The following is a 21,542-nucleotide window of genomic DNA, read 5'->3' on the forward strand; positions in this document are numbered from 1 at the left end:
ACACAAGGAAGACACAAGTGTAATAAAATTAATTTTATTAACGAAAGATAGACAAGTGTAATCAACAACTACTAAATGGATACCATGAACGAAAATGGAATAAAGTGCATAAGATGCAAGTGATTAAGTTGGGTGTTGCTATGTCAGAGCTATGCTATCTGGAAAGATAAACTGTTGCTACTCTGAAACAAATTATTATGCATCAAACAAATACGTGACATTATTTGTTATCAACTGCAATCAGCTATATAATATCTAATGTAGATTATAAAAATCATATACTGATAATATACAACGCCACGGTCTCTAGAAGAGGTTTGGGAGTGATATTTATGTTCTCTGTGGTCGAGTGAGCAGTCCGGTGGCGGTGACTTCTTCCACTCGTTGTGCTGGTAGCAATGCAGTGGAGAAAGGAGCAGGAATCCGTTTTAACAGCCTTGAACACAAAGCACTGTAGGATGCTGATCTCCTGGAGCACCAAAGGGTCCTAAGATCTTGAACAACTTGCGCAGGTGGCCCTGGAGTAGGTGTAGAAGGTCCTTGCCTGGAACACGCAAGCAAAAGTACCTTGAAGTGAAGGTTTGCTCACCGGAGCTTCACCTTGTTGCAAATGTCTGTGTGTCTTGTACCTCCCTGGACAAGAGACTCAGTACTTGGTCAATCCATTTGTCTCTCTAGGGTGGAGACTCAGGACATGCTCTATCTGTTGCTGTTTCACTTGATGAAGACTTTGAACGCAGAGTATCTCTTTCCTCACAGGCTGCAGGCTCAGAACATGGCGTATCTGTTGCTGCCTCCAAAGCTGGAGACTCAGGACTTGGTATCTGTTGTTGCTTCTTCCCTCACGGGCCAGAGACTCAGAACGCTGGTGTTTCTGTTACTGTCTCTTCCCTTACAGGACTCAGACTCAGAACAAGGAGTTTCTTTTGGAAGGGTACCTTTATCCCTTTCCGATGAGGAGGAGATTCGGCACTTCTCCATTTCTGTGCTGTGATTGACTGTTTCCATCAGAGCGGAGGACACGGTGTGGAACTTATTTAATTTAACACATTTAGAAATGTGTCACTAAAGTTTTACAGATGCATTATCCACTTACCAAACCACAACCAGAATACCCTTGGCAATGTTGCAAATACATTGTCTAAACATAATGGAAATAGATTGAACTGTCATGAATGCATTCATTTGTCCATTAACAGCTGAGTTTGTGTAAGATGTTGCACTACACATCACTCACTCGTCAATGAGAGTACTTGTTTCTCTCAATAAGTATAAGATGTGTGTGCTCTGGTTTGCATGAGTTTTAAGGTTTGAAAATATAGTTATGAATGGATTTGGTTGGATCTTTGTGATCTCTCTCTTTGTTTCATCCACTGCTGCTGTGTCTGGAGATCCTAAGGAATTTTTATGGTGGTCACAGGCCAAATCTTAGGGATCAGTCTGTAGGTGGGTGAAGGGCAGAAACTGCATATTGACCAATGAGAAGTCCTGTCCTTCCTGGGCTTGGTACCAAAGGTCTTCTTATTGTCCTCTAATGGCGCTTTTCCACTGCGTGGTACGACTCGGCGCGGCACGGCTCAATACGATACGACACGGCACGGCACGGATCGGTTTGCGTTTCCACTGCAGTTCAGTACCGCTTTAGAGTGGGCGGGATTATTCACATGTCGTTATAGTTGTGCCGCCTCTATTGCCGTGACTCCTGAAAAACTTTTTCATTCCGCATCGCCCCATCAAGCTCTCGCTGGATCCACTCCTCTGCTATCAACGAGAGGAACGTCTGTACTTCCTCAACAGGGGGAACAGCCACTTTTTGGTTGTTAAAAAAGGCGCGCTTGTTCAAAACAGTTGCGCTCGATCCTTCGCTGGCTGTGCTGATTTAAATCTAGCGGTTCTGTTGTGTTTGTGTCGCAAGTTCAGTGATGCAGGTAGTGACGATTCTCTCCGGCCAATCCGTGATCAGCAGAGTTTACACGTCACGTTTTGGTAATGGTACGGTTCACTTGGAACCTCAACCGAAGTGGTACTAAAAAAAGTACCAGGTACCAGGTACTGTACCCAGTGGAAAAGCCCCCAAAAGTGAGCCGTACCGTGCCGTACCATGCAGTGAAAAAGCGCCATAAGAGGTGTCTGGCTGTTGTCTTAGCATCTTTATCTATTGGTGTTGGACAGTTTGCTTATGTTAGTCCACCAAGATCGAATCGAAATGTAGCAAATCTTTGTCCACTATTGTGGTCAGAGAGGGGCCCCGCCATAAACTGGGCCCTGGAATGTGCTGCCCGCTACATCATCTATCATATCATAGCATAAATGTATATCATTTATAATAATAATAATTATTATAATTTTCATTTTGTGTGTGGTTCAGGGAGGGGAGCACCCTAGCACCATCTATTGGACAGCCGCTAGTGGTTGAAATGGTTTTCCATAATTATTACTAGATTTTTTTAAATTATTATTTTAGACAAAAAAAAAACAAATTTAATTTATTTAAAAATCTGACAAAGATGTAGGCAAAATAAATTTTAGCTTTGAACTCCCTTTTTTAACACTCTGGAATTGTCACAGAACTGATTGCTAATTTATATGTTATTCTGGTAATAAGATATTTTACAAGAAAGTGGTGGGAAGAGGTTGTTCAGGCTGTGCTGATACAGTAAAGTATTTCACAGCCTATCTCTAGTTCTGAATCTGAAGTATTACAATCAATTGAAACAAGTGCGGTTGTGTGTGGAGGCAAATGCTGATGTGTCTGTTTCTTGTTCTGACTCTGTGTTGTGCTCACTTGGAGGTTTGGCAATGAAGGATTTAAAATTGGCCATTCAGCTGAAACTGTTACATCTTGAAATCAAGTGTCAGGAACATACCACGCAGCTCCTGTTTTCCACATGTGCTCTACATATTAAAACCTATGGTAGCATGTTTTTTTTTACATGTGCTCTACATGGCACCTGTATGTTCCATGTTGCTATACATGGTTACATCCAACCCAGTCTCACGGCATTTTGTGACATAGTCACGAAATTGTAATCTATTGATTCATGTTTACGGACATGAATTTCCCTTTTTGTCACTGCAACACGTTCTGTGATTTCTTTTTAATCAGCCACCATATAATATTTACATTTATTTCTTTTATTTACACAATTTACACGTTTGAGCACATAACCCAACCCAACCCCACCCCTAAACCTACCCATTTGTGTATATATAAAAAACACAAGATATAACAGGCAGATATGACAACAAATCTTATTTATTTAAAAGAAAAACAAAACAAGTGTTCCAAAGTAAAACCATTTATTTGTGTGAAGAAAGCATGGAAAGCGATCGCTGTCTACATCCGCAATCTGCCGTAAAATGTCTGTTTACTGGGCACATTCAAAATCGGCATCCGAGGAAGCAAGCGTTACGTCAGCTTTGGTCGTGAAATGGCATTGGCTGTCGTGTGTCTTGTGACTGATTGCATCATTAGATTCTAAAATGGCATTGGAATTTGTGTGTCTCGTGACCGATTGCATCATGTGTATTTTTTGAATGAGACATGACTGCATGCGTTCACGGAGCAAGATTATTTCAGCATTAAAACCTTAAAGGGTTAGTTCACCCCAAAATGAAAATTCTGTCATTAATTACTCACCCTCATGTTGTTCCAAACCCGTAAGACCTTCGTTCATCTTCCGAACATGAATTAAGATATTTTTGATGAAACCCTCCATAGACAGCCACGCAACTGTAATGTTCCCAGGTCCAGAAACGTAGCAAGGACTTCTGTAAAACAGTCCATGTGACATCAGTGGCTCAACTTCAGTTTTGCGAAGCTACGAGAATACTTTTTGAGCGCAAAGAAAACAAAAATAACAATTTATTTAACAATTCTTCTCCCCCGAGTTACATCTTCCGCCATTTTGGAGAGTACCCAAGAGCGTAATCTACGTAGTTTACGTTCGGAGGTGAAAGCGTGGGCACGAACATAATCTGCGTAGTCAGCGTTGTTTACGCTTAGGGGAAAGCGTGCGTATGTGTTCTGATACTTTAAAATGGTGGAAGACGTAACTCGGGGGAGAAGAATTGTTGAATAAATTATGTTATTTTGTTTTCTTTGCGCTCAAAAAGTATTCTCGTAGCTTCGCAAAACTGAAGTTGAGCCACTGATGTTACATGGACTGTTTTATCGATGTCCTTGCTACGTTTCTGGACCAGGGAACATTACAGTTGCGTTGCTGTCTATGCAGGGTCTGAGAGCTCTCACATTTCATCAAAAATATCTTAATTTGTGATCTGAAGATGAACAAACGTCTTATGGGTTTGGAACAATTAATGACAGAATTTTCATTTTTGGGTGAACTATCCCTTTAAATTTTACTGTCTGTTCATATAACTACATCACATGGCTTCGGAAGATTTGGAATGCAACACGAGATGTCTGTAATACTTTTATACTGTTTGTGGTCAATTTTTGCAATAAATACATGTGCCAGTACTTACATTTGCTTGTGTTTTATATCATTGAGAAGTGGGTAGGTTTAGGTTTAGGGTAAGGACTGGTGTTAGGTGCTCCAAAATAATAAATATAAAATCATTTCTAGTTTTACAAATGCGAAGATTTAAACACTGAAGGGGTACCCTGCACCGAGACGATCCTTATTGAAATACAATACACTGAAAGTTGTGCTGAGTGACACACAAAAAAAAAGGAAATTCATGTCCATGAACACGAATCAATAGATTAAAATTCCGTGACTATGTAATTTGACATTTTCATGTGTTAACCCATTAATAACCTATAACATGTTAAATTCAAATAAACACAAAAACACAATCAATTGTTGTGTAACTTTTTTTGTAATTACAGTGTACCTATTCAGTACCTCCGTGTAGGTATAAGGGAACAAAATGCAAAGTTTGGGGAATAAAGGAGTAATAATCTGTAAAATTTAATTATTTCTATAATATAACTATAAATATAACAAATTATTTCTACTGTATTTTGAAACTAAGGGGTACCTATTCTAATATTACGTGGTATGTATGAACAAACAACAATCTTATATTTGCAAGCAATTTAGCAAAAACATACACTGTGTACTTTTTTATAGCCTACACATATAAAACACGCTGGTAATTGTTTCAATCCAAACGCTGGGTTGAGACTGTTGGGTTAGGAAGCTGGCTTGATTTGACATAATTTGGGTTGATATCAGTAATAAGTAACCCGATGTTGCTGGGTTATGAATGTGGAGGACGTGAATGAGAGCGATCAAAACGGTAAATCAAAGATGGTAAAATCCTGTCAGTTCGCTATAATACACAGTTTAATCTTGACTTTCAGTGTTTATTACTGTGTGTTTACTGGCCTGATGGTTTGGCCATAATAGTTTAACTTCGTCAGTGGGTGAAAAACATGAAAAATTGAACAAAGTCTATTTATGCAAGCTTTTCAAAAGAATTTGGTTTAACTGTATAAGCTGTATAAGTTTTAACGTGGTATGAGTTTCTTTGATTTTTTCTGAACTGGTGTAATAACTGTTAATCTTTTATTAGGCTATCTGTTGCCTGTGTTGTTACTGTTGTCATATTGTGTGTGATTTTATTTTTAAAACCCATTTTGGGTTCATTTAACCCAGCAGTAGGCCTATAGTAAATTGCAAACAATATTTGAATTAAATAAAACAGTCCACCATGTTTATTGATACATTACCTGATATATAATGTATGTATGTATTACCTACTGTATAAACAATTATTTCAGAGCAATTTGTTGATTTGTAATTTTACAGGTTATTACCCCTTTAATCCCCAGACTTCGCGTATTAAGTTACGCTGTAACTTCAGTTTACTTACGCAGTTCTTTGCAGGTTGCACATCTGGTTATTACCCCCTTATTACCCAAACGTAACACATTGTTCCCTTATACCTACACGTACGTTCTTTATAGGTACACTATAATTACAGAAACGTACACCCTAAATTCAGTATACTTATGTAGTTCTTTGCGGGTTGAAATCTAAAGCATTACCTAAACTACTGTAAATTTGACATTTTCATGTGTTAACCCATTAATAACCTATAACATGTTCAATTCAAATAAACACAAAAACACAATCAATTGTTGTGAACATTTATTATTACACATTTATTTTGCTTCTCTCCACTGAACGAGGAGATAAGAGCATATTCAATGACTATCTTACTGCATAACTGCATGTAACATAACACCGAGCCAGTGTTTGGTTGGTCTGTTCTGGCAAAACACTGCTTACATTCTAGACTGTCATCCATTCAATGAGTTTTCTGATTAGTGTGCAGACTCGTTGGTTGATGTGACCTCTCTGCCTCTTTGACTTTGTGCCTGTCTCTGGATTTATTCCCAAGATGCACCTATATACAAAAAGGCAGAGGAAAGCTGTTAGTTTCATTCAAGTGGGATGAAAAAGGTGTCATTAACTAGTCACCACCTTTAGTGGATCACAGTTGTTGTACTACAGAGCAAAACTTAAGTTAGCTCAGTTTAAACAAGGTGACATTATGGTGGTTCTATGGTTAAATGTTAAAAGGGCGACAAAATGATAACAGATATAAAAAAATACACATATCAGCTTTGTATTTATTACTAGTAGAAATATATTTTTTGATATAAATAATTACTTTGCTACTAGTAAAAATGCGAATTCCTGATATCAAGAATGCAATTGTTACTAGTTGAAATGTTAATTCTTGATATCTGTAAATGTATTTCAACTTTAATTTTTTTATTTCTGATATCTGAAAATGTATTTCTGATATCAAAAATGAGGAGAGTCATTTCTGATATCTAAAATGGCTTTCTTACTAGTATCAATCACATTCATGATATCAGAAATTAACATTGTCACTAGTGACAATCAAATTATTGATATAAAAAGTGAACATTTTTACTAGTAACAATTCAATTGTTGATATCAAGAATAGCCATTTGCACTAGTAACCACGTGATTACTGATATCAAAAATAAAGGTTTTTACTAGTAAGAATTGTATTTCTGATATGTGAAATTGGAAGTTCAACTAGTAAAATCAATTCTTGATATCAACAATTGAATTTGAATGGCAGCCTATGGTGACCTTTAACTAGTGAAAATACAATTACAGATATCAAGAATGATAGTTTTTACTAGTTTAAATTTAATTTCTGATATCAAGAATTAGCATTTTAACTAGTGAAAATCTAATTGTTGATATCAAGAATTCATATCCTGTGAAGGAATAAAAGTCAAAACGGCTTGCCATAGTGGTTCAGTTAAACTGCAACCATTTCTATAACAGCAAATGAAAAACATTTACATCACAAACACACAAGAGCAATCCTGCAACAAAGTAGAGGTGTGTGATTTACCCTGGCAGAGCATTTGCACACAATTCATGTAATTTACATATACTGTTTGCAGAGGATGGAGTAAGAGCTCCACCCTTTTAAAAACAGCTTCCTCTCTGGTCTCCAGCACAGACACAATAGTTGAGTCTACAACACATCACTTGTCTGAGGGGGAGATGGGGGTCTTCACCGTTTGGCTGCTGCAGTCCTGTGCGGCTTGTAAAAACACAGCACATCCAAAGCATTTTAACTAGTGAAAATCGAATTGTTGATATCAAGAATTCATATCCTGTGAAGGAATAAAAGTTAAAACGGCTTGCCATAGTGGTTCAGTTAAACTGCAACCATTTCTATAACAGCAAATGAAAAACATTTACATCACAAACACACAAGAGCAATCCTGCAACAAAGTAGAGGTGTGTGATTTACCCTGGCAGAGCATTTGCACACAATTCATGTAATTTACATATACTGTTTGCAGAGGATGGAGTAAGAGCTCCACCCTTTTAAAAACAGCTTCCTCTCTGGTCTCCAGCACAGACACAACAGTTGAGTCTACAACACATCACTTGTTTGAGGGGGAGATGGGGGTCTTCACCATTTGGCTGCTGCAGTCCTTTGCGGCTCATAAAAACACAGCACATCCAAACATTCCTTGTTTAACCCACCAAATAAAAAAAAAATAAAAAAAACAAGTTCTCAAGTACAATATTAATGTAGACATTACCTTTGGATAAATTCCAGAGTGCAAGAAGCATCGTCAGAATATTTCAGATTGAAATTATAGTAGCTGGCAAAAATGGCAGCCAGACCAGTTGTAAAGTCAGGGTGAGGCCCCATGACCACTTGACCCTCCAAAGACAGCATCCATGTCCTCGGCTTCATTGTGTCACCTGAAACAAAACCATATATACTCATCATGCCCTACTGTTCAGAAAAGGAATCAATAATTTTTATTTTTGTAAAGAAATTAGAGTGAAAAGAGTAGTATGGCAGCACATTCTATCTACTGGGTCTTACATGAATAATAAAAAAATAATAATTGCAATAAATTCTAATTGTTAGAAAGAAAATAGTTCCAACATGAAACTGCTCACAACAAATCTGTGGACAACTTGACACTTGAAAATACATTAAAAATGAGGAAGACATCAACATTACCTTGGACAATCAAGCGAGGGGTGCTTGGTAGCGTCACAGTCCCTTCAACGTCAGCGGCTGTGGCACAAGGCTGCAAAAATAATAAATCAATAGAATAAGAGTAGAATAAGACTCAACTGTTAAAGTGATAGTTCACCCAAAACTGAAAATTAGCCCAAGATTTACTCACCCTCAAGGCATCCAAGGTGTATCTGGCATTCCTCTTTCAGACAAACACAATCGCAGTTATATTTAAAATGGCCCTGGCTCTTCCAAGCTGTATAATGGCAGTGAAAGGTGCCCCTGTTTTTGAAGCCTAAAAAACTGCATCCATCCTTCCATCATAAAACTACTCCACACGGCTCCGGGGTGTTAATAAAGGCCTTCTGAAGCGAAACGATGCGTTAGTGTAAGAAAATTATAGATTTTTTTTTTTTATTTATAAACTGTAATCTCCAGCTTCCGGTCACTCAAGCAGGCGCGTTCACGACAAGGCGTTCGAGCGTATGACGTAGGCGTAGTGGAAGGCGCAACGTAAGCTCCAGGGAGAGAGTGGCGAACGCAGAAGCCCAGAGGAGAAAGCGAAACAAAACACCTGTCACGAACTAGTACTAAAAAACGAAGATTCTGAGTGAAAAATGTCTGAGCATTTCGATATAAGGCAAGAGGAGAATAAGTTTTTTGCCCAGCCATATTTGTTTGAACCGGAGTAAACCGACCAGGAACTCCACGAGATGAAGGAGGCTGCAGCGGTGGCACAAACTACAGATGTAGTTCACGTGGTTTCCCTGTGCTGTAAACAAAACTTGGTTCTCGCGAGACTACACTCTTCTCCCCGGAGCTTATGTTGCGTTTTCTGTTACGCCTACGTCATACGCATGAACGCCTTGTCGTGAACGCGCCTACTTGAGCAACCGGAAGCTGGAGATTACAGTTTTTACATTTTTAAAATCTATATTTTTCTTACACTAACGCATCGTTTCGCTTCAGAAGGCCTTTATTAGCACCCCGGAGCCGTGTGGAGTAGTTTTATGATGGATGGATGCAGTTTTTTAGGCTTCAAAAACAGGGGCACCATTCACTGCCATTATACAGCTTGGAAGAGCCAGGACAATTTTAAATATAACTGTGATTGTGTTCGTCATTGTGTTCGTTGTGTTCGTCTGAAAGAGGAATGTCAGATAGGATGCCCTGAGGGTGAGTAAATCATGGGCTAATTTTCATTTTTGGGTGAACTATCCCTTTAAAAATCTGCACTTATGGTAGCACAGAGTCAAAATTTGTGCACAAATCATCCCTTTCCCCCATCAATTTATCTTAGATTAGGCAGTACACTTTTGGTAAAGTTTGGGTTATGTATGAAGCAGTGGCGGCTCCTGCCAATTCTCTCAGGGGGGGCAAATGTTTGCATGATTAATGAGGATAGGTCACCCATTCAATTGATAAATTAACGGCTAGTTAAAGATGTAAAGGAAACTGAACTACTATAGTATTAATTAAAAATAAACTGACTCTAACAATCAATCTCTTGCTCTCCTTATGTTTCTATATGCGTGTTAACACAATTCAGCAGAAAATGAAGACTGAAGCCAGGATGTGGTTTTCCAAAAAACGTTTTACTTCAATTTCAGTTTAATAAGAAATAATTGAAGTCACATAAATCACTATTTACACAACTCACTTATATTACACTGCTCACTTACATCACATTACTCACTTACATTACACTGCTCCCTTAGATTACTCACTTATATTACATTACTCACTTACATTACACTTGCTCACTTACATTACTCACTTATATCACGCTACTCACTTATATTGAAATTTTGCTCGCCTCTCTTTTAAAGCAGCAAAGTGATCAATTACTCTCTTGTTGAAAGCAGGCATTTTCCTGACTAGTTCCCTCTTCATGGAAAGCATGGCCAGTGCATTCAGACGTTCCTGTCCCATTACATTTCGGAGGAATGTCTTGATTCTCTTTAAGGTTAAGAAGCACCTCTCAGCTTCAGGAGTTGTCATGGGAGTGGTTATGAGGATGTTCAACAGAGCTACAGTCTCAGAAAAAGTGTCCTGGAGGTTGTACTTCAGCAAAACCTGGTACAATGCCAGTGCACCACAGCAGCCCTTGAATTCTGGACTCTCATAAATGAGAGAGAGTTCAGTCTTAAGCTTCGCCTTATTCAACATGGGGTATGCCCTGACAGTGATGTTCAGAGCCTCAACAGGGAACGTATGGCAATGCTGTTCAAACCTCTCTCCTTGTAGCAGCGTGGCACTCACTATGAGGATGTTCAACAGAGCTACAGTCTCAGAAAAAAGGTATCCTGGAGGTTGTACTTCAGCAAAATCTGGTACAGTGCCAGTGCACCACAGCAGCCCTTGAATTCTGGACTCTCATAAATGAGAGAGAGTTCAGTCTTAAGCTTCGCCTTATTCAACATGGGGTATGCCCTGACAGTGATGTTCAGAGCCTCAACAGGGAACGTATGGTAATGCTGTTCAAACCTCTCTCCTTGTAGCAGCGTGGCACTCACAAGGTGGTCAGTGAATGAGAACCCTTCTTAGGTGTGGTTCAGGATTGTGTCTTGTGTCTTGATTGTGATATTTTGGTAATAAAATTAATTGTTTATTATAATTAATTAGGGTTGTCAGAAGTATCTACTTTTAAAAATGTGACAATACCAGCATTTGTTCACACACTCAGCAGATATGACTGTGATTGGCTACACTTTTCACTAAGTGTTTACTCAGAAGCACAAGCGAGCATTTGAAAGCCGCATCTATCAGCGGATCCCTAATATATCTGCTCATAGACGAATCCGCTGATAGATGCGGCTTTCAAATGCTCCTGTGTGTATCTGTGTAAGCACTCAGTGAAAAGTGTGAAGCAATGAAAACCAGTCCAAAACTGTTTCTTTTCAGGAAACAAAAAAACCCTGTATTTTTTAATAATTGTAGGTAATTCAAAAGTACAATACTAGGAGTAAAAAATACTGCTACTATCCATTCATGAGCTGAATGTAAAAAAGTGTGTGATATTCCAGCACTTAAGTAGACCAATGAAATAGTCAGTAATAAATTCCTATACCTTTTTAGACAGCCTCTGCTTCTCTTCTTCTCCCAAGGCCCTCCTAGATCTTATCGTTTCTGTTGCTACTTGCTGCTGTTCTTGCTCTTGAAATTAGCTCTGCTCCCTGAAAGCAGACAGATCAACAGTGTTTGTATATGAATAAAACTGTTTGTCATTGACAATACCTGCAACTCATGTCCTAGAAAAACAGAAAAAAATACAAATAGTCTGTTTTATATATTTTTTCTGACAATAGCTGGAAAAATATAAAAATTGCTGGCTTAATGTTGTTACACACACGGTAACTACAATTTCAAAAGATGCAGATGACTAAATTAGTTTCCCACTTTGAAGTTTCTAAATCTTGTTACCATATAGCATACATTATGAAATGACATGGTTCTATATTGAGAAGGTATGAACAATGTTATGTGATCTAACCTTATGGTCTGCACTTTCATTGTGAAGTTCTGGAGGGATTATTTGATGAAGACTGCTTCAATGTCCTTCTTCTGCAGCTGCTGGTACATCATGTCAACGTGGGGCATTATTTGATGAAACAGTTGCAGAAAAAACTGGAAGTCTTCATCCTGCAGCATCCTCAGGAAGCCAGATGCTTCCCTCACTGTGGTGCTATCAAATGAACCGGTAGTCACAATAGATCTGAAACAGTCTTTGAGATCATCTAGGTTCTCATATACAGTGTTCACGATTCTGCTATTGAAGTTCCATCTTGTGGATGAGGCTCTTGGCAGCCTTCGTGCAACAATCTGGTCGAGAATAGTAGTGCGTTTCGGTGACCGTGTAAAAAAGCTGGTGATGCCACCCAGATCAGAAAAGAAAACTCTCACTGCTGGAATTTGAGAAGTAGCTTGCTGCATGATCAAATTCAGCTGGTGTGCATAGCAATGCACATAATGAGCATTTTCATAATGTTCACGCACCTTCTGCTGCATACCAGCCCGCTCTCCCCTCATCGCACTGGCCCCGTCGTATGCTTGCGCGATGAGTTTACCTTTGTCATCATCAGTGAAAAGACTGTTCAGCCTCTCCAAAATCGCACTTGCAATCGAGCCGGCTGTTGCATACAAGATAGGGATGAACTCAAAGAAACGTTCTTGCACAGCATGGCTCCTGTCAATGTATCTGAATACAAGCACCAACTGAGTCTGTGTTGCAACATCCATTGTTTCATCTGCCTGCAGTTCGAAAAAAATGATCTTTGTATGGAAGTCTATGAGAGCACTCGGGGCGATTCTCAGTCTGACAGAAATCGCCCAAAAAGGGGCGGTACTACACAAAACGCGACTCGACGCTGATTGGACTATTTAGAGGCAGAACAAACAGTCTAGAATAGTGAAAGCTAGCGTAACACTGTGGTTAAATGTGAAAGAAAAAAAAATCCCTCCCTTTCGGGCTTTGATGGTGCGTCGCCCAATCGCCCTAATGGAGAAACCGCCCCTGGTATGAAGTACTCAGTGTGTACACTCATCAAGCACATATATAACTTAGCTATATCTATCAGGAACACCTGTACACCTCCTTATTCATGCAATCAGCCAATCATGAGGCAGCAGTGCAATGTATAAAATCATGCAGATACAGGTCACCAACATAGACTGTATGTAAAGATGGATGACATGACAGGTCTGCAAAAGTGAAACAAAAACATCTTGATCGCCCCCTGGTGGCTGTCTGCAGTAATTCTTATTACGCTAATGTACGCTCAAGTGAAGCATTGAGTCATTTTCATGTCATTTTTCTGATAGGTTCAATTATAATTAGTTATTTGATGCTATAAAAACGGGGTTTCATGTCATGATTGAAAGCTCTACCTGCTCGGGACCGAGTCGGCTAGGTGTTTGGGCAGAACCTCGATACCACGACTGTAACCCTGATCACTACTATGTAGAGTTTGGCTTCAAATGATGTCACCAGCACAAGATGGTGGCTCCCGTATCCATGATATTTTGGCAAAGGGAGGCCCTACTCATGGTGTTCCAAATAAAGTGCTTGGTGAGTGTATGTATAGACAGGGCTTAGTGGTAAAGCGGGTCATCCACCAATTGGAAGGTCGGCGGTTTGATCGTGGCTTCCCCCAGCTCACATGTTGAATTGTACTTGGGCTGTGCCTTCAGTGTGTGAGTGGGGATGATTGTGTGATTAGCAGTTGGCAACTGTGTGAATGGGGTGAAGTGTAGTATGAAGCAGGGGTTTTCAACCTGTGGGGCGCACCTGTCAAGCGGGGTGCGAGCATCAGTTAATTCAGAGACATTCCCTTGAGGATTTATGAATATGAGTTAACAAATCTTTAGCCATCCACTAGGGGGCAATCTGACTCCCACTGCTAGTCGACAGTTAGAGCAGAGTTGGCTCGAGTATCAGTCACGCTTATTGACAGTGTAAGATGATTTACGATTAGCCGTGTCAGAAATCCAACCACAGATTGGCATGTTGTTATCTCAGAAACAGGCTCAGCCATCACATTGAATCAGGCAAACTGGTTATATATTTATGTTTCAGTATAATTACGCACGCTATACCAGGGGTGGTTCTAAACCCTTTTTAGGTGGGTTTCAGCCCCCCTATCTGTCACCTTAGCCCCCCAAAACTATCTTAACGATCAGGCCAGTGCTGCTTCCTCAAGAAAGTTTTTAATTCTCACGTGTTTTAAGTCTTGTCAGTTTAAACATTAAAGTAATTTTAAGCCATTTAAGCCCAAGACATCTCAGTGCGGTACGCACGCGCTTTGATAAAGCGTTTCTTCTCAAATGGCAGGTGAATACCAATGGCTGTCTTGACAAGTATCCTTGTAAGCACAGTCGGTTGTTTTAAGTGAACGTAAACAGTAAAGAAAATATCAGATGTACATCATTATAACGGATCCATGCATTTCTTATATAAATGTTAATCCAAAAGAGCAAAAGAAAAATAATTCGATGCTTTAATAGCTTTAATGGATATTTGCGTTATTTTGATGTTAATAAAGTAATTCGGAAAGACCAGAAAGGTGCTATACAAGTACAATCCATTTACAACAAACAATAGGTCTAATGCTAATGTGAAAGTGAAAATATACTTACATCAACATCAAGCACAATGGCATCTTTGAGCTCTTTGAAGTATGCCATTATAAGAAGAAGAATGCAGGCAGCCTCGGGTTCAAAACAAGCCAAAACATCTTTCACCCCTTGATGAGAGTTGACTTCTTGGCAAAACTTCAGAATGGTGTTGCCTTTGTTATCCAGGGCCTCTCGAAACTTCACGAGAATGGAGACATCGGTGAACAGAGTGAAGTGTGAAATAATACCTGGAGATAATGGAGTAGAAGCACTGCTGAGTCTTTGTGATAATTACATACAGGTGCTCTTTGGATACTTCAGGGATGTTGTGCTGATTCCATCTTGTGAAGGGCTTGTTGCATGGGTGGAATATAGTCTCAATCAAAAATGTAAGATGCAAGTCTCGTTCAAAAACGATCCAAGGCTGTGATTATACGTGACGACACTTATATGGCAATATGCATTTTAAAACAGACAAATGCTGGCGACCATAGACTGTATATAAAGATGGACTACGCGTCTCCACTTCCCCTCATAGACTGTAATGAAGCTATAATATTCCAGATATGGCGCAGTCATTTTAAGTTATTTTCTACTGCTTTTTGTGCTTAAGATACATATGGTATTTTAAAGTGTCCTAATATTGTGATGGAGTCCTCTACAACAGGTTTAAATGCATCTAAGGACAGAAAACATTGTAACTTTCTGAGAATATACATTTAATATTAGAGTCATTTGCCAATGATTTTGAAACAATTCGTTCCAAGCAAGTTCAGAGCAAACCCCTCCCTTCCATAAGCCTACTCTGCTCTGATTGGTCAGCTGGCCAAGCCTGTTGTGATTGGCACAGAGAGGAGTCCTTGAGCAAGTTAGCGAGCGCTACCATTGACAAAGCACCTTTACATAAAACAATAATATAGTGCTCCAATCCGTCCTTAAAATAATGGCATAAAATACAAAAACACTTATGCAAGCGAATCATGCCCACAGCTAAAGTTTAGCTGCTAAACTGTAAACACTTCAAACAATAATGGTGGATACGTTAGCCGAGTGCTAACGTAACTAACTGATGAAACAATACAGTTTGTAAACCAAAATATGTCTACTGTAATGTTTAAAGAACAGCAGACAAAAGACGCTCTGTGTCTTAACTTTTAATCAGAACGCAGAACAGCTGTATCACAGGCACACCAGCTTAACTAACTCACTCATCTCTCCCGCATTAACCCTATAACTGCCGGTGCAGCAAAATAAACAGCAATTTCACAATGATTATAAAAATAAACTTGCCTTGCCTTGCCTTGCCTTACACTACATTCTTTATTATTAAACGAAGTAATTATTGTGGGTTCACAGCGGATTATCAGAACTATTTCAGTAAGACAGTAATATCGTGCTTTACCTGGAAACCTAAAGCTACACTAGGTATACATCACATATTAGCACAAAAACTTGATATTTTGAGCACTCAATTGAAAATGTACACATAACGTATCAATCGTACTTACAGGTTGTGGTTCGAAGACCAATCGTACTTACAGGTTGTGTTTCGGAGAGCTTGTTAGTCCAAATAAAGATTAGAAGATTAGAAGCCGACGAAAATAAAAGTCAAGATTAGAGAAGCAGTCCTCGGTAAAATTACATGCACACAACAAAAGGTTCAAATTGTATTTCTGTGGTATCCTTGAACACAGCATCTTTTCGACATTATGTAAACACACTAACTAGCGGAAGTGTTTGTGGGCAGGTCAGAGTCGCGGGTAGGCAGGGATTGTGCAAATGTTTTACCCAGTGACGTATACCGACGTACGAAAAGATTTGAAAATATGACGACTCGTTAAGGCGATTCAGAATCGACTCTCTCATTTGAGAGACAATATCTTTATTGATCATGCACTTTTTTGATTAACAACTTTGCAGACTGTTTTCATTTAAGGATAGCTACGTTATAAACTGCAAAAAATATATTTTTCAAAAACCCCTATGACCTGCTCTTTAATAACTTTATTAAACATTGTGCACGCATGCTGTCTGAGAGAGGTGCTTTCTGTATGCACGCTTCGGCTGTATGCATTGAGTTCTTCACAGCATATTGTGCTTAATAACTCTCTTTAACATCAAGCACACCCCACTCTTTATTGTCTCATTCATGCATGTATCTTTGTCACATTAAGTCAGGTGTATATAACTTTTAAGTAGTACTACGCTGATATATTTGTGTACCGCAAAATAAATGGTATAGCAAAATCTGTAACCGTGTGTTATGGTACACGTATTCATATTGAAAATTTTCAGTACGGGTCTTTCGGTTCGGTATGCATGTGTACCGAAGAAGTACAGCATTGTTTTAACTACTGCACGAGCAGAACTTGACTGGAAACTTAAAGTTTAATATATTGTTACTTTTGTTAAGTTAAATTCCACCCATGCAATGAGCCTTGTGCTTCACGAGATGGAATAGGGAAAAAAATACCTCTTAGTGAAAAGAGAAAAGGCCATTCCTCCTTAACCACTGCAATGGCTGGTGCAGGCACACTGCAAGACAGCGTCGCTGGATGACATATGTCTTTTCCATCAGAGGTTCAGCTCTCTCTGCACCACTCATGCCTTCCTCTGAGTAGATGTTAAGGAGATGACTTTTGATGCCATCTAATGATGCCACAGTTTTGCCAGGAGGTAATTCTACAGGACTCCATCTTACACAGCCATACTGATCTACAGGGCCTCTTATCATACCTCTGCCTTCATCTGGTACCTCACTTTGTGGCCTTCTCTCTCTGCATCGTCTCACAAGAGTATTGTTCCTGTTTTTATATTCCACCCTAGTTTTTATTTGCTGCAGAAGAGAATAACAACCGTCTCCAAGGATGTCTCCATTTTTTGAAACATCAGCAAAACATTCCGGATGGCTCCTTACAATGCTTCGAACAATATTGTGACAAATTGCTCTGGTTGGGTTAGGTTCATGTTCCACGATCTGATCAACCACTGCCTTCCCCATATCTTTTCTATTGCCTGGTGATGGTCTTGTTTTATTTGCTACTGCCTTTTGAATTGTTGCTGGCATCCTATCCCAGTTGACCTGGAAGTCTGCATGCCATGGTCTGCCAAGCTGCAAGGAGGGAGACAAAACGGTGTCTTGAGTGCATGGGGAGCTGACAGGGACGGTGCAAAGAGTGTTCAAGGAGCTGGGGACGAAGGTTGGGAAGGTGACAGGAACAAGTTCCAGTTGAACTACTGCAAGTTCTACAAATACGAGAACAGATTATTACATGAAGAGAGAAAGAAAGATGCCCTTTTGCCCAAACAAGTAAAATGCCATGTCGGGCAAGCAAATCTAAATTAAATACATTGTTTTTTTCCACGCAGCTGATGATGGAAATGGCTAAAGAATCTCTGTGGAGAGTTGCACATGCACAGTGCAATCAGGCACTCACAAACGCTGCAGGGATGGGAACTGAAACTGGGTAACATCTCACCTCTAAATCATTAAAGTAATATTAAATTATTAAAGTATTATTACACTTGCTGAAGCCTCTCCTGTTGTCTGTGTCAGGCTGAGCTCCTCCACACACACACACACACACACACAAAGAAAAGTCAGGTGCTTATTACTAGGGTTGCACGGTTTACAGGTACTACGGTAGTATCGCGATACTAAGGCTCCAAAATACTGGCAGTGCCACTGTATTTTTTAAACAGTAGTATCGTCATTACGGTTCTACCGTAAGTAATGTTGTATGTGGGGCAGTCGCTAAAATGTTCGAACATTTTGTTCGAACAAAATGTTTGCCTGCAAATAAACAATACAAAAGCGTCTGTTTTGTCCTGTCGCCTTTCTGCGGTGCCCTTTAAGGGCGCAAAATGCTGTGTAGACGCAGAGCAGAGGCGGCGCAGAAGTTGTGCATATGCAGAGCGGGAGCAGCATGCGCCCATTGAGCTTCCACACTGGCATCTTAAATTTTCACAGATTCTTGTAAACCGAATTCTTGTAGATCGAATTTTTATGCACTGTTGTAAATTTTTACTGGTTTATAGAAAATAAGCTAATGTCCATTCAAAATATCTAAACAATTTGGATAATAAAGTATCTAGAATTATTAACAGAGCAGATAAAATACCTATAATCTAAGATGTGAGGTTTAACGTAATACATTTTATTAGATAACGTTATATTGTAGTCACCCAAACTTTTTTTTTTTTAATCAAGCCATCATTGTTAATGTCATTATTTTAATGTTTGTACTGTTGTTGCATTTTTTTAAAACGTAACTTTTTTATTTATTTCTTTTTATTGGGGGTCGTTAAAAATGTTGAACGTTAAAATAGGGGTCCACTGGAAAAAAGGTTGGGAACCACTGGTTTATATAGTGACTTTGCAGTTGTTAACTTTTTTGTTGCTGCCATAGAAACATTTAGTTATATTTAAAATAATATATTATTTAAAAAGCAATTATTTATTAAGGAAAAAGAACCAATGCTGTTATTGATAGAGAAATAACCCAATATCAGAGTATCGATAAGAACAGTAGTATCAATAAAATTCTAGATACCCATCCCTACTCAGGAGAAAATGGCGGTGGGTACAGATAATTATGGTAATTTATCATGCACAGTTAAAATGAATTCATCTCTGGGGAGAGGGAGGAGGATTTTCATAACATTTTCAATATGCAATAATGTTTGTTGCTTCATCATTTTTAACACGCAGCATCTTTGTTCTGATTCATTTATTTTATTATTCATAAAGATTAAATATGACAATTGTATTATTTGTTGTATAACCACTAATAAATAAAACAAATGACCACAAAAAACAAAAACATATATTCATGTTATATTTGCACTTATGATGGGCTTCTTCTAAAATATTATTTTACTTGATTTTATGCATTGTATGTATTTTAATTGTAACTTTATTTTATTCTAATTTATTATTATTCTATTCAACTTTAATTTATTCAACTTTTTCATGGGACAATATCAAAATATAGTTTCCTTGAAAGCCATTCAGTAACTTTCGACACTGAATAGGTTGAAGGTATTTCTTTATATCTTAAAAGCAAGGTCTTCCTTGTTTTCCACACCAAGCTCTTGCAACCCATTCAGCAGTGAAGTCAGAGTTTCATCAGAGAGGCCCGGTAAGAATGGCAACACCAATTATTTCATGATTACTTCAACCATTTTCTGAAAAGAGAGTTTGGTCAGACATGGAAATAATTCCATTTGTCAATTTACTATGGTTTTAGACACATATTTGAGTTTTATTACTGCAACAGGCTGGACCTAAAATAGTGGAACTATACAAGTCATCATTCCTGACCAAACTAAAAGTTTCCAAGTTTGCTGCACTTTTCAGTCACACTGTCCATTGTCCATGTCGATATACTGTATTTTTACATCTTAATTTTCAAATATTGAATCAGCTGACAGTTTTGACCCGACTGCGATCAAGAGTCAGGTAAAGAAAAGGCAGAATATTTATTCATTAGATTGGATTGTTTAAATTACATCTACAAGTTTTCCAACATTTCCACAAACAGTAATCACAAAGTACAATCACCCTTTGCACTATATACTAAGTGGGGGGAACACATATCAACTATTTACAGCTATATAGAAAACATGTAGTCAGCAAAAAATGTCTCAAGCAATTGACAAAGGAAAGGTATGAACTGGATGCAATGAACTAGAACATTTAAGAAACAAATAACAGTTTAGACAAAATAGTTTTATATAGTTGGATTTAGTACAGACAGGGATGATAACCATTTTTTTTTTCTATAGCATTTGTTTGTTTTTTTACCACAACTAAAAACTGCAAGCTCTGGGTACCTAAACTTTGACTGTGTGATGAGTGACAAAATGACTTTAAGCTTAAACAAGCTTAAACTATGCACAATTTCACTGGCATCATTGTGATGAGAACATATGAACATATGTACTACAGAACATTTGGTAGTAAAGGACGTCCGTTGGAGGATTTAAAAGGAGGACCAATGACATTGTTTGAAAACATGTTATTAAAAAAGCACACCCAATAAGTTTACTGTCAGGGTTCTGTCACTTCGGTCTAGTGTTATTAATTGTTTTGTGACAGAGCCTTGACACTCCTGTCATGTCTTGTTTTCATGTGAGCGCATGGATTCGAGAGTGCTCGAGCCGTGCGCTCTCATCTGCGTGTCCTGTTTCCTTGTTTCATGTTGGAGCGTGGTGTTCGGATCCCGGCACTCATGTCTTGTTGAGTTTAGGCTTCGTGTCGGGGTCCGGACACTCGTGCACTATGCTCTGTCTTGTTGTGGGAGCGTGCAGTCTTCTGTCCACGTGTGTTGTGTTTTGTGTAGCACGCGGTTTGTGTTCGGCCGCATGCTTTTCTTGTTGTCTTGTGTTGTTGTTGTACGCAGCTCGTGTTATCGGCTGCGTGCTTTCATGTCCTGTTTTCTATTTATTCTCCTTGTGTTTGCAGTCCCGTGCCAGTTTGTCATCGCATGTATCCTGTCGTGTCCTGTCAGCCTTGTCCTGATCCTGCCCTGCCCTGCCCTGCCTTGCCTTGCCTTGCCTTGTTGCCTCATCCCTCTACCTCAGTGGTTTCCAAACTTTTTGCAGCGTGCACTCCTTTCTAGTGTTTGACACGTCAAGCACCCCCACCACTGTACTCCGGTTAAACACCACATTTTTTACTGCAATACAAGTGTTCACTGTATACAGGGCTTGACATTAACTCTTTTGCTCACCAGCCACTGAGATTTTTTTATTTACAAATATGAAAAGTTGTAAAAAAAAAAAAAAGTTACTTTTAAATTTGAAAGTAAACCGCCAGCAGGTGGCAGCAAGTTGACTGTCTTAATCAGTTAGTCATAGAGGCATTCAAACGATTCGTTCAGACGGCTGATTCATTCAAGAATGAAGCAAGC

The 21,542-nt window shown here is 38.9% G+C and overlaps 1 pseudogene; it reads right to left on the reverse strand.

Moving 5' to 3' along the window:
* Nucleotides 1-6,239: 6,239 nt before the first annotated feature.
* LOC107654081 (uncharacterized) overlaps nt 6,240-21,542 on the reverse strand; it is an 18,263-nt pseudogene continuing 2,960 nt past the window's right edge.

This window comes from Sinocyclocheilus anshuiensis, unplaced genomic scaffold (assembly GCF_001515605.1).
Source record: "Sinocyclocheilus anshuiensis isolate Anshui unplaced genomic scaffold, SAMN03320099.WGS_v1.1 scaffold683, whole genome shotgun sequence".
Taxonomy (NCBI): Eukaryota; Metazoa; Chordata; class Actinopteri; order Cypriniformes; family Cyprinidae; genus Sinocyclocheilus; species Sinocyclocheilus anshuiensis.